The sequence below is a fragment of the Tachypleus tridentatus genome, chromosome 13, assembly GCF_004210375.1.
Source record: "Tachypleus tridentatus isolate NWPU-2018 chromosome 13, ASM421037v1, whole genome shotgun sequence".
Taxonomy (NCBI): Eukaryota; Metazoa; Arthropoda; class Merostomata; order Xiphosura; family Limulidae; genus Tachypleus; species Tachypleus tridentatus.
The window spans coordinates 29550718-29563220 of record NC_134837.1 but is presented as its reverse complement, the minus strand read 5'-3'; the positions used below and the strand labels follow the sequence as shown (position 1 = coordinate 29563220).

Here is a 12503-nt window from a genome sequence, read left to right as displayed (position 1 = left end):
TACATGCTTGTCTAACTCTCATCTATTTTTCTACCTGCTTGTCTAGCCCTTATCTATCTCACTACCTGCTTGTCTAACCCTCAACGTAAAAAAATGTACTTATATGACTAAGTAAAATTAAAACAGTTTAGAAGAAACAATACCTATAAACGCTTTAAGAGTATGTTGCAAAACCTAATGGGACGTCTTTAATAATCACAACACTTAAAAACAAACACAACATTGTGCAGAGTAATATTTTCAGTCGAGAGTTGGTTTCGTTAGCTTAATTATTTCTCGAGCTAAATGCTGTCTTCCTCTCGTGATTAATATAAATTCATAAAAGAAAACCTTTTTTTCTACATTTCATGTGATGCACATGCGTTGAAAATTTTTATATTAGGCATTTGTATGTTTTCTATTTTATCAATAATTTTCTACATAGCATTTATAAATGTGAAAACACGAAATTACGTTTATTAATAGCTTTTTTATTGTTTCTATGGCATTTCACCTGATCGAACATATTTTGTTATTAAACCCCTAGCATAAAATGTTTCACCTATATGTTATGACGTCAGGAATCCCTGATTTTCGAGTAAACAAATCAAAAACAGTCTATATTGTAGTGACGTCTTCGTGTAGCACATCGTACACCCAATGCACGTTGCTATGCACGAGCCACTACCAACACGCGTGCAAACTCTGGAACTACCACGTGCATTCTAACAGACGATCCCCGCGCAAATGTGGCGATCGATAAGCAGGAGCTAGCTGCTTTCCCGGCGACGCCGTCTGCTCATTAAACAGGCTGCTAGTCCGTTAACCGGGAGCAAGTTAGCAAGTTTTAGCTTTGTCACAGAAAGAATTACTCAAAATGTTGAAACACTTCTGATTCCCGTATCTCGTTTGTTTATCTTCCCCAAACGTTTTTGCGTCAGAAAAAGTATCAGCACACGTATGCACGTATAATATATTTTTAACCACTAATCATCACTGTATAAGAGTTGCTCCCCCTTTGATCACATCTCTGGGCTCATGGCTGGCTTTCCTGACACAATATGGAGTCCGAAGGTGTAGGACCAAAACACAAGACTTGTTTCTTTTTCTTCGTCGCTTCCTTCAGATAAGAGCAGAAAAGAAAAATGGCCGAGAGAAGAAAAAGGTAAAAAACTAATAATTTTATTTTTATCTGTTAATAGGAACTTATAAATTTAGTTATAAAAGAAGAGGTAGAAATGCGGATGTAACGGAAATGGACTTTTTTTTTTTTTTTACAATACGTTTTACTTGTACTTCGACTTTGATAATATCCATTTAACACATACAGAGATAACTCTTCAACACATTATTAATTTAATAACGCAATCTGATTATCCAACTTTGAAACATACTCTAAAACCTAATATCCCAATAACATATATTGGCACGTCTTTACCGTACACCATTCAATTAGAACTTCCTGAGAAATGTGTCGGCACTTTCAATAAAACATTTATTCGAACACTTTTATGTACACTTTCGACACGTGCGTGCTACGACTTCTCTTAATATTTATTTTTCATTTCACTCGTACTGATTCCGAAAGACTTCAATTTCAACTCGTCTTAGCCTAAACAACAGAAAATATCTTTATGTATACCTTTTTGGCATGAAACAATCGACTCTGCAAAAAGTCATAATTTATGGCGTCTTTAGAAGAACCTTTCAAAACCTTTGAACACTTTATTGACTCGAGTAAATGAGGTAACTTGTGAGGTTACAGAACCTCTATAGTACAGAATGTAACATGCTTAAATGATAAGTTACAATAGATTTCCGGAATGTGCTTCTAAATTGCATTAGCCTAGAAAATCGTTTTTTCATTAAACCTGCGTGAACGCTTGCTAGCCCAGTGCATAAAGTCTATTTAATTAAATCTTATGTAACCACAAGTCCAGTACATAGTTGCATGTTGCAGTAATATGTATATGCAAGTTCAGCACATTGTTGTGTATTGTAGAGTATTGTAAACAAAAATCCAATAAATAGTTCTATATTGCAATGATATGCAAACACAAGTCCAGTATATAGTTGTATGTTGAGTAATATGTAAGCACAAGTCCCGTATATAGTTATATATTGCCGTGAAAAATGTATGTAAATCCAGTAAATAGTTATATGTTGCGGTGGTATGTAAACACAAGTCCAGTATATGGTTATATGTTGTAGTGGTATGTGAACACAAATCCAGTTCATTGTTGTAGGTTGCAGTGGTGTATAAATGCAAGCCCAGTACATTGTTGTATATTGCTGTAGCACGTAAACGCAAATCCAGTGTAGTTGTAAGTTGCGGTAATATGTAAACACAAATCCAGTACATAGTTTTTCATAGGTGATATCGGTGTATCCAAAATAAGTTAAGCCTATTTGTTGTTGACAAATCAACAACAGACAGTTTTACCTCAATCGTCTGTACCAGTTAACCCTTAAATTAAAAAGCACGTACTTCTATCAATACAGACAATGAAAAATAACTGTTTATTTTAAAAACAAAGTACGTTGCTCTGTTCAACAAAGAGAAAAGTACACCCTCACGATTTGAGACACTATACATTAGTAGGGTTGTACTTGATCAGAGAAACATTAGTGCAATATTCAAGAAGAAAAGTACACATACACATCGATGGATGTGAATCATTCCACGGGAGATAAATCTTATTGCAATTTAGCTGGAACAAAGGCAGCAAGAATACAGCATAGATAGTTACCTAGAGGTAAATAAAAAAATATCTGTATTGGGAGACGTTACGACCTAGGTCAAGAATGGGTACATGGTCGTGTAGAAAGACACTGGATGAATACTTAGTTGATTCGTGGATGTGTTACAAGTTATGGAATGTGTATCTTACTCGGTTAACTAACAAGTAGATGGGTGTAAAACTTAAGAAGAGTTTCGTTCGTGGTTAAAGTGGGTATGGGGCATGAACTAGCTGGTGTTTGAATTGATAGTCTGTGGTTGTTTATTACATCAGAAACTGGTGGTCCCCCAAGTGTGGGTGGATGAATAAGTGAGGTATTCTTGGACGAATAGATAGTTATTAGGTATAAATATTTTAGTTCGCTGGTGGGAGAGTGTGAGGTTGTAAAACAGTGGAAACTTAGCTGATAGGTGAGTGATTGAATGGTTGGGTGAGAATTCTTAAACAGTGGGAACGTAGCTAATAGGTAAGTGCTTGTGTAAGAGGTTATGAAATAATGAGAACGTAGCTGATAGGTAAGTGGTTGTGTAAGATGTTACTAGATAATGGAAACGTAGCTGATAGGTGAGTGGTTGCGTGAGAGGTTATTAGATAGTGGGAACGTAGTTGATGGTTGAGTGGTTGTGTAAAATGTTATTAGACAACGGGAACTTAGCTGGTAGGTGAGTGATTGTGTAAGATAATATTAAATGATGGGAACTTAACTAATGGAAGACTGGTTAAATGGTTGTGTGAGAGGTTATTAGATATTGGGGACTTAGCTGGCGAGTGAATGACTGAGTAGCTTTGTGAGAGGTTATTACATAGTGGGAACTTATCTGATAAGTGAGTGATTGAATGGTCGAGTGAGAGCTTGTTAAACAGTGGGAACGTAAGTGATGGTTGAGTGGTTGTGTAAGATGTTATTAGGCAACGGGAACTTAGCAGATAGGTGAGTGGTTGTGTAAGATGTTATTATACAATGGGAACTTAGCTGATGGGTGAGTGATTGTGTAAGATGATATTAAATGATGGGAACTTAACTAATGGAAGACTGGTTGAGTGGCTTTGTGAGAGGTTATTATATAGTGGGAACGTAGCTGATGGTTGAGTGGTTATGTAAGATGTTATTAGATTATGGGAACCTAGCTAATGGGTGAGGTGAGTCTAAGAGTGATGATACGAGAAGTAAGGATGACTGATTGGTAACTGAGTTGAGTGGGTGTTTTGGAAACTGATAAATGTTTGGTTAACTGATAGAAAGATGAGTCTGTAAATTCCTTTGTGAAAAACTGACATTCGAGGACAGACGGATGAAGCCTTGTGAGTTGGACGGGTAATTCGCTGATGGGTGGTAGATACATACTTTAGTTAGCTGGTGGGTAAGTTGACAGACAAGTAAGTGGTTGAATGGGTGTGTAAAATATATGGATAAAGTGTTTAATTATTTGCAAGTAAATTGAAAGAGACGAACTTTGTGCTTGTAATAAAAAATTGTGCTACTTAGATATCAATACATGTCTGGATAATCTTACATTGTACACAAATTGGAATATAACTAATTTCTGATTAAAGTTTAAAATAGTTCTCTTCCGTCTTATTATAACACCTCCAATGGCAAAGTGGGATATCTGTGGATTTATAACGGCTAGTATGCCCTACGTGGCCAGGTGGTTAAGGCACTTAACTCGTAATTCGAGGGTCGCGGGTTCGAATCCCCGTTACACCAAACATGTTCGCCATTTCAGCCGTGTCGGCGTTATAATATTTGGTCAATTCCACTATTCGTTGGTAAAGGAGTAGCCCAAGAGTTGGCGGTAGATGGTGATGACTAGCTGTCTTACTTATAGTCTTACACTGATAAATTAGGGACGACTAGCACAGATAGCCCTCATGTAGTTTTGCGCGAAATTCAAAAAACAAATAACGCTAGAAACCAGGTTTCCATTCCCGTGGTGAACAGAGCACAGATAGCCCAATGTGTAGCTTTATGTTTAACTGTATACAAACAATCGTCCTATTATACATTTTATCTTTCATATAGTTATTGATTATACAAAAGAAATATATATGTTCTTCAAATTTGTAGCAACATAAAGGCATCATTTTGTCAGTGTATCCATGCTGGGATTTATTTATTTTTAACAACTACTATTTTGCTCATGTTTTTTTACAATAATGTAATCTAATGCAATCCGATACAGAACTTCAACATTTAGTTTCGACAATTTAGAAAATTCCATAACTTACTGTCGTCGTTACCGCATTACTTCAGTAAGCCTAACACGAAGCATGACGTCATTACAACGTATTTGTTACCCATCTGTTGCCTCAGTTCTAAATACGTTCGTATAAGGCAAATTTGTAAATGTGAACAGAATAGTGAAGAATATTTTTTAAACATGAAAGTGAGCAGAGCAGTGTTACACTAAGCCAGTGGTTCTTAACCTGGGTTCAATTACAACTGTATATTATAACCACACTAATTCTCTATAAAAAGCGGTCCGGCATGGCCAGGTGGTTAAGGCAATCGACTCGTAATCCAACGGGCGCGGGTTCGAATCTCCGTCACATGCTCACTCTTTCATCCGTGGGAGCCTTATAATGTGACGGTCAATCCAACTATTCGTTGTTAAAAGAGTAGCCCAAAGGTTGGCGTTGGGTGTTGATGACTAGCTGCCTTCCCTCTAGTCTTCCACTGCAAAATTAGGGACGGCTAGTACAGACAGCCCTCGTTTAGCTTTGCGCGAAATTCAAATCAATCTATAAAAGGTAACAAATATATTTTGCAACACCGTAATAGTTTATGTAAATTAACAAATGTATTTTACAGTACTGTAATAGTTTATATTAATTAATAAATATAATTTGCAACACCGTAATAGTTTATATGAATTAACAAATGTATTTCCCAACACCAAATGTTTGTTTTTGTTGTTTGTGTTTTTTTTAATTTCACGCAAAGCTACACAAGGGCTATCCGCGCTAGCCGTCCATAATTTAGCAGTGTAAGACTAGAGGGAAGGCATCTAGTCGTCACCACCCACCACCAACTCTTGGACTACTGTTTTACCAACGAATTGTGGGATTGACCGTCACAGCTGAAAGGGCGAGCATGTGTGGTGCGACGAGAATTCGATCCCGCGACCCTCAGATTACGAGTCGATCGCCTTAACTCACCTGGACATGTTAGGCTTTAACACTAAGTGTTCTATACAAATTAACAAAACAAAAAACAAAAGCAATAATTATATATACTCACTACTGAATGAAGTTAGTCCACATTGCGACACCAACATGTAATAATAATGTTCATTACTGAGGAATTTCAATCCCTGTATCTATGTTAGAATGTTTTAAAAGTCAGTCTGACTTTTTTTTCCTTTTTGTTATGTTATTCTTCAATAGATTGATCAAAATTAATAGTTCTGGTACGATACATGCTCCGTGTCACTAATTCCTTTTGTCTGAATTTTGCGCAAAGCTACGTAGGCAAGGGCTGACTACTTATATCTGTCCCTAATTTTGAACTAATGAAGGTTAGAGAGAAGGTAAGTTGACTGTCAATATTATAGTCCACCAACGCCCTCAAACTACAGAGCTGGTTGTTAAGTTAATAGGTCGCGAGCAATGAAAAACGCACAAGACCCGGCAATGTATTTTATTTTAAATATAAAAATTTAGCATTTAACAATAGTACTTGTAATTAAAAAAAAAAAAAACGTTTGCAAAAACACTTTTTTTCACACATTATAAGCACATATTAACAGAAGTTAAAAATAAACTATAGAAACATGTCAACCACACTGTATCTTTTTTGGTCAGTACCGACGAGGTCTTTCAGTTAATGCCAGAATTCGTCAGGTCTGCTATGCAGACATTGTAGTGATTCAAACTACGTGAATATCAGACAAATTAAGGTTCGAAAGAATTTGTAACTTTACTTGTAAATATAGAACTGTGGGTCTGGGGCATGGCCTAGTGGTCGTCGGATGGAACCCGCACCCAAGTGCTCACTCTTTCAGCCGCAGGAGAGTTATAAATTATGGCCAATCTTACTATTCGTTGGGATGGAGTAGTCCAAGAGCAGACAGTGGGTGGTGTTAACCAGTCATCTTCCCTCCAGTCTATCACTTCAAAATTAGAGACTGCAAATATCTCTCGATGAACCTTGCGTGAAATTCACCATCATCGTACACTTTCATCTCACGGCACTTATTTTGTTGGCTTCGTGAGATTGTTGAGACGGTGTCCGTCGTTTGCATTGCAGGCTATCAAATACTAGCAGTCATCAAAGATATCTGTACTACACCCGGAAATACATGGCATTCTGGGTTGGCGTTGGCTTCATATAGTAGAAACTGAAATGGTTACCAAACTCGAATTTGTCTGATTGTTTATCCATTTAAACTCCATCTTTGGAGCATTCACTCGAGTTCCTCTATCAAATTTCATCGAAATTAATTCAAAGTGTTTCTCATAATAACTAGTTACGTCAAGCTAACAGACGGAAAGACAGACGACCAACACTGTTTGATATGGAAGTAGACAGTAAAGGTACCCGCTCCACGTGCAGCACTTATTTCTTTGGCTTCACTGGATGGTACTACAGTGTGCATCGTTCACCAGGCAGGGCTACGGATTATGTGTAATTAAAATTCAAGAACTAGTCACCAAGACAATAACTAGGAGGCAAATAAAATGACCGTATCACACGAACTGTTCATCCTATTAATTCATTTTAAATCACCTAAGTTCATTTAAAAGTATGAATAATGTTAAAACATTGCACCTAATTCATTATTCAGTCAATCAAGGAATTAATTAGACCTTAACGTCACAAATTCCCTTTTCAGTTTTATCTTCTGAGGAAGGGAAAATAAATTTGTATATATATATGTGTGTTAGTTTGTTATAACCTAAAAACAAGACGGAACAAAAATAAATTAAGAATAATAAAAAAAAGCTGCACTTATTAAAAATATCCCAGGGTAAAAACTATAATGTGAGATATAAAATGTATCCTAGGTTTTGGATGTTACTGTGGAAGTAGGGCCCACATTGTGATGGGGATACACCGTTTATCAGTCTTAATCTCCGTTCGCCAGTCTTACATAAAGTAATAAAATAAAGAAGTAGCAATAGATAGAGAAATTAGGAGAGCGAGATGTGAGTGCTCGAACCTACAACATCCCATATCTATATCACCCTTCACTGACTGCAGATAGTTGTTGGAAGATGACTGTTCTCCAAAGTAAAGAAGAAGAAAAAATTAATTGAAAAATAAGAATAAGAAATATATATATATACATATTATACTACATAGGAATTAAAATGTGTTTAATTATAATAATTGAAAATACACATGTTAATTCCTGTGGACCATTACGGTGTTATAAGATGTGTATATATATATATATTAATCTTGCTGGTTATCCACTTAAATTCCGGGGGTACTTGAGTTTCTTTACTAAAGTTCATCGCAATACGATGAGCGAGTTCCCTGCAATAACTTGTAATTTAATGTTAATAATTACAGACAGACAAATCTGCTAAACATATATAAAATACGTAAATTGCTTTTTAAAGATTCACGATGTAATCAAATTGCTTTGAATAATGTAAAAAAGTTCTGTTTCATTAGCAATTTGTTGTAAGTAAACCTTGAAATCAAACATTTCAATCTTCCAGCGATCTTTCTCATGTTTTTCCTCCCAGTAGCACAGTCGTACAAGGTCTGTTAAAAAAAATACGCGGACTGTTTGAATTGCGCGGCTCCAGTTGGTTCCAGGGGAATCCGCTTGGTGTCGCTAGGTTTGCACAGATCAGCTGATTACGACGCCATTTCCCGATTGCAGATATCTTCATTTGTGTATTAGCTACGCGGTTTTAAGTAAAGTGCGATTTTTCGTTTAGCGGATTTCAGAATGAATGACCTGAAGGAGCAACGACTTGTTGTGAAATTTTGTGTTAAACTTGGAAAATCTGCGACTGAAACTTTTGCTATGCTTAACACGGCTTACGGTGATGTTGCTATGAATCGTACGGCATGTTTCAAGTGGCATGAACGTTTTAAGGATAGTCGACAGTCCATTGAAGATGATGAGCGTCCTGGACGTCCTTCCACGTCAACTGACGACCCACACGTCGACAAAATCAACACCCTGGTGCGGGCAAATCGACGTCTGACTGTCAGGGAGCTTGCTGAAAAGTGTGGGATATCAGTTGGATCTTGTTACGAGATTTTGACCGAAAAATTGAAGATGCACCGCGTTGCTGCGAAATTTGTGCCTCAGAACTCGTGAGTTTTTTGGCCAAACACTCGATCACTGTTCTTCCCCACACCCCCTACTCACCTGACCTTGCTCCTTGCGATTTTTTCTTGTTCCCCAAACTCAAAAGACCCTTGAAAAGAAGAAGATTTGAGACAATTCCCGAGATTAAGGCAAATGCGACGAAGGAGCTGGAGGACATTACAAAAAGAAGCGTACCAGGACTGTTTCAACAAGTGGAAACACCGTTGGGATAAGTGTGTGCGTTGGGGAGGAGAGTACTTTGAAGGGGTTCCAGATCTGTAACTTCTAAATAAAGTACATTTTGTTTTATGACGGCAGTCCGCGTATTTTTTGAACAGCCCTCGTATGTCTACAGACTTACAATACTAGAAACCGGTTTTCTGTACCCGTTGGTTCCCCGCTAGTGCAGAGGTGAGTCTATGGATTTACAATGCTAAAATCAGGGGTTCGATTTCCCTCGGTGGACTCAGCAGATAGCCCAATGTGACTATATATGTAACACTATAACCGTGGTGAACAGAGCAGTGGTAGCCTTTTGTGTAGCTTTGTATTTAATTACAAAACACGAACGCAATCTTATCTTTTATGACACTTGGATGCTACGAAAGGACATTCACGGTAACTAACGTCCAGTATTTCAGAGACAACACATAAAGGCACATTACTTTTTCGTTACGTTAACTTTTTGTTTAGACCATTATTATGAATAATTGACAGCGTTTTCACTTTCCATCCCAAATATTCTCGTCTGTCGATATCGATTGGTAAAATGATTATTACATCTTATTCAATCACTTGAGTAATAACTTTTGTTGCTTTCTTCACAGCTCGGAAAAGGTAACTTCCTTAGTACCGTCACTTTATTTACATGTCACTAGATGGCGCGGTTAAATAAATAATACTATATCTCTGTCTTTTTTTTTTCGCACCAAACGTGCTCACCCTTTCAGTCGTGGGGGCGTTATAATGTGACGGTCAATCCCACTGTTAGTTGGTAAAAGAGTAGCCCAAGAGTTGGCCTTCCCTCTAGTCTTACACTACTCTATTTGGGACGGCTAGCGCAGATAGCCCTCGAGTAGCTTTGCGCGAAATTCACAAAACACACAAACGTTTTTGTTTTTTTTATGAAAGAAAACGTATAAACCTGTTTTTAGAATATTTCATTCTTTTATGAAAATATCTCAATTAAAATAAGCAATATAAAAGAAAAAATAAGATTAATTTTTCCTCTAATGCAGCTATTATGCAAATCCTAATATTAACTAAGTGGTAAATTAAAATACATATATTTTTTTGTATAAATAGTAATTGACACTACTATTAACAAGGTTATATTTACTAGCTTAGAATGATTACAAGTTTCGGATAGTGTGGGACAAAAGTTGTAATATGACTTTTGTAAAGTAGTATTATTGCAAATTGTTTAAAATGATAAAATAATAATGTAATGTTTAGGGACAAGAAAGGACCTTTTGGTCCATCTCTGCCTCTCCAGACCTCTAAAGTCTAAACTATTTATGCATTCACGTTTATTTTTTTATGTGCGTAAAGTCACTTTGAAGTAAGATATTAATAATACGCTGTCAACTGTGGTATCTAAAAGTTAGTTAATATAACCTTGTTAACTGAGAAGTGAATTGTTGCTTTAAAAAAAGTTTTAAACACTTACTAATTATTATATGCACAAAATATTTGACCAGAAGAAAGGTCAGGATTTTTATTTAGATTGCACACTTTAATCGAGATATCCTTATGAATGATTCAGATATTCCAGAAACACCATGGGCAAGTGGACCATAATTCAAACTTGACTAATAACACACGTTTTTCGTGTTATGCCAGTTACTCATGTAATCTTATAAATATATATTTATTGAGGAAAAACAGAAAATTTATTTCTAAAGAAATGTAGTACATATCAACTAATACGTGTCGTAACTTGAGTTAGGAGTCAAAACCGGCATTAAGTGTATGAGAAGCTATTTAGACATTTTGTCTTGGTGACGTAATAACATCTGAGAAATCAAATCATTGTGCTATTTAATCAGCAACGTTTTTAACTTCAAATGTGATCCTAACTTTAAAGAAGAAGGTAAAAATATTAAGAGTTGAACCAGTAAATTTCTGATTATCACAATTTTTAACTTGTTAAGTACGATAGAAAATAAATACAAAAACCTTAACCTTTCACTGTTGAGCTACGAAACAACAGACTTCATGAAAATAAGTTTAAGTTTCAGGTATCCTACAAAGTGAATAGTTCACTATCTCTGCAAATATTCCAATCACATCTACCTGGGACAAGTGTTATTTGTTTTGGTTTTTTAATATACAATGTTTAAAGTTTTAGTTGTAGAAATATATGTTTTTGTAATACAGAAGTACGTGAAGAGTTGATATAATTTTTTTCTTTATAATTAGTCATTATCGTTAGATTTAATAAAAACACAAAGTTATCTGTTCTTCTTTCTATTTTTCCTTTTTTTAGCTTTACATTGCAACTTGTATATAACGAAAAAGTACAAATGTTGCGAAAGGTAAGCGGGTTATAACAAAATATAAATTCTTGAAGTTTTCAGAGGCAGTAAAAAATGTAATGTAATCCTATATCAATTTACTGGCACGTAGGCGGATAGGATACAATACGTAAAGAATCACACGCTTTAACCAGCGCCATATATTCTGTCGTAACACTGCGCACGCGTGTGCGGCAGCTGGGGCACTTGTTGAAAGAGAAAATGTCAGAGCAAAAATAACTGCAAACACATATATATTTATTTGTGGCGTTCCATTGCAGACATGAAAATTTGAGATTAAATAAACCGAAATTCTTTTAGCAATTCCAGAAACAAAATGAAACGCATATTGAATCCACCAGAATTCGTGTCTGTTTGTCTATAAACTTTAAAAATTCATTAAAAACTGAAAATAGTTAGTTTTATTGTATCGTAATTAACGAAGTTTCAGTACTTTTTATTGTTTTTAGTACGGCTTCATAAGTATGTATATCGTTGTTATGATTTCATAAGTGTTACCTCTCTCTTGGATTATTGAAGAACAAGGAAATTAACACTTAATTATTAAATTATATGTACATACCTTAATTATTAAATGCTACAGACTGAGTTCATTTAAGGGTCAAGTTTCTTTGTGTAAAAATCACCATTTATTTATAACGAGGAACCTACTTTGCGACAGTATGTGTGTTTTGAATTTCTTGCAAAGCTAAATAAGGGCCATCTGCACTAGCCGTCCCTAATTTAGCAGTATCAGACTAGAGGGAAGACAGCTATTCACCACCACCCACCACCAATTCTTGGGCTACTTTTTTACCAAAGAAGAGTGGGATTAACCTTTATTTTATATCGCTTCCATGGCTGATAGAGTAAGTATGTTTGGAGGGACGGAGATTCAAATCCGCGACCCTCAGATTAGAAGTCGAGCGCCTTAACTACCTGGCCATGTCGGGCCGTTTGAGACAATTAAGTGGGAGTGAGTAATTATTACA

General features: G+C 36.0%; 1 pseudogene across 1 annotated transcript in view; it reads left to right on the top strand.

Annotated features, from left to right (window-relative positions):
- The first annotated feature begins 534 nt into the window (after positions 1–534).
- The window catches only part of LOC143238282 (uncharacterized), a 38878-nt pseudogene continuing 26909 nt past the window's right edge, over positions 535–12503 (top strand). Inside the window, exon 1 of the transcript XR_013020497.1 lies at positions 535–1144. The product of XR_013020497.1 is annotated as an uncharacterized LOC143238282 (transcript). The remainder of the gene's footprint in view (positions 1145–12503) is intronic.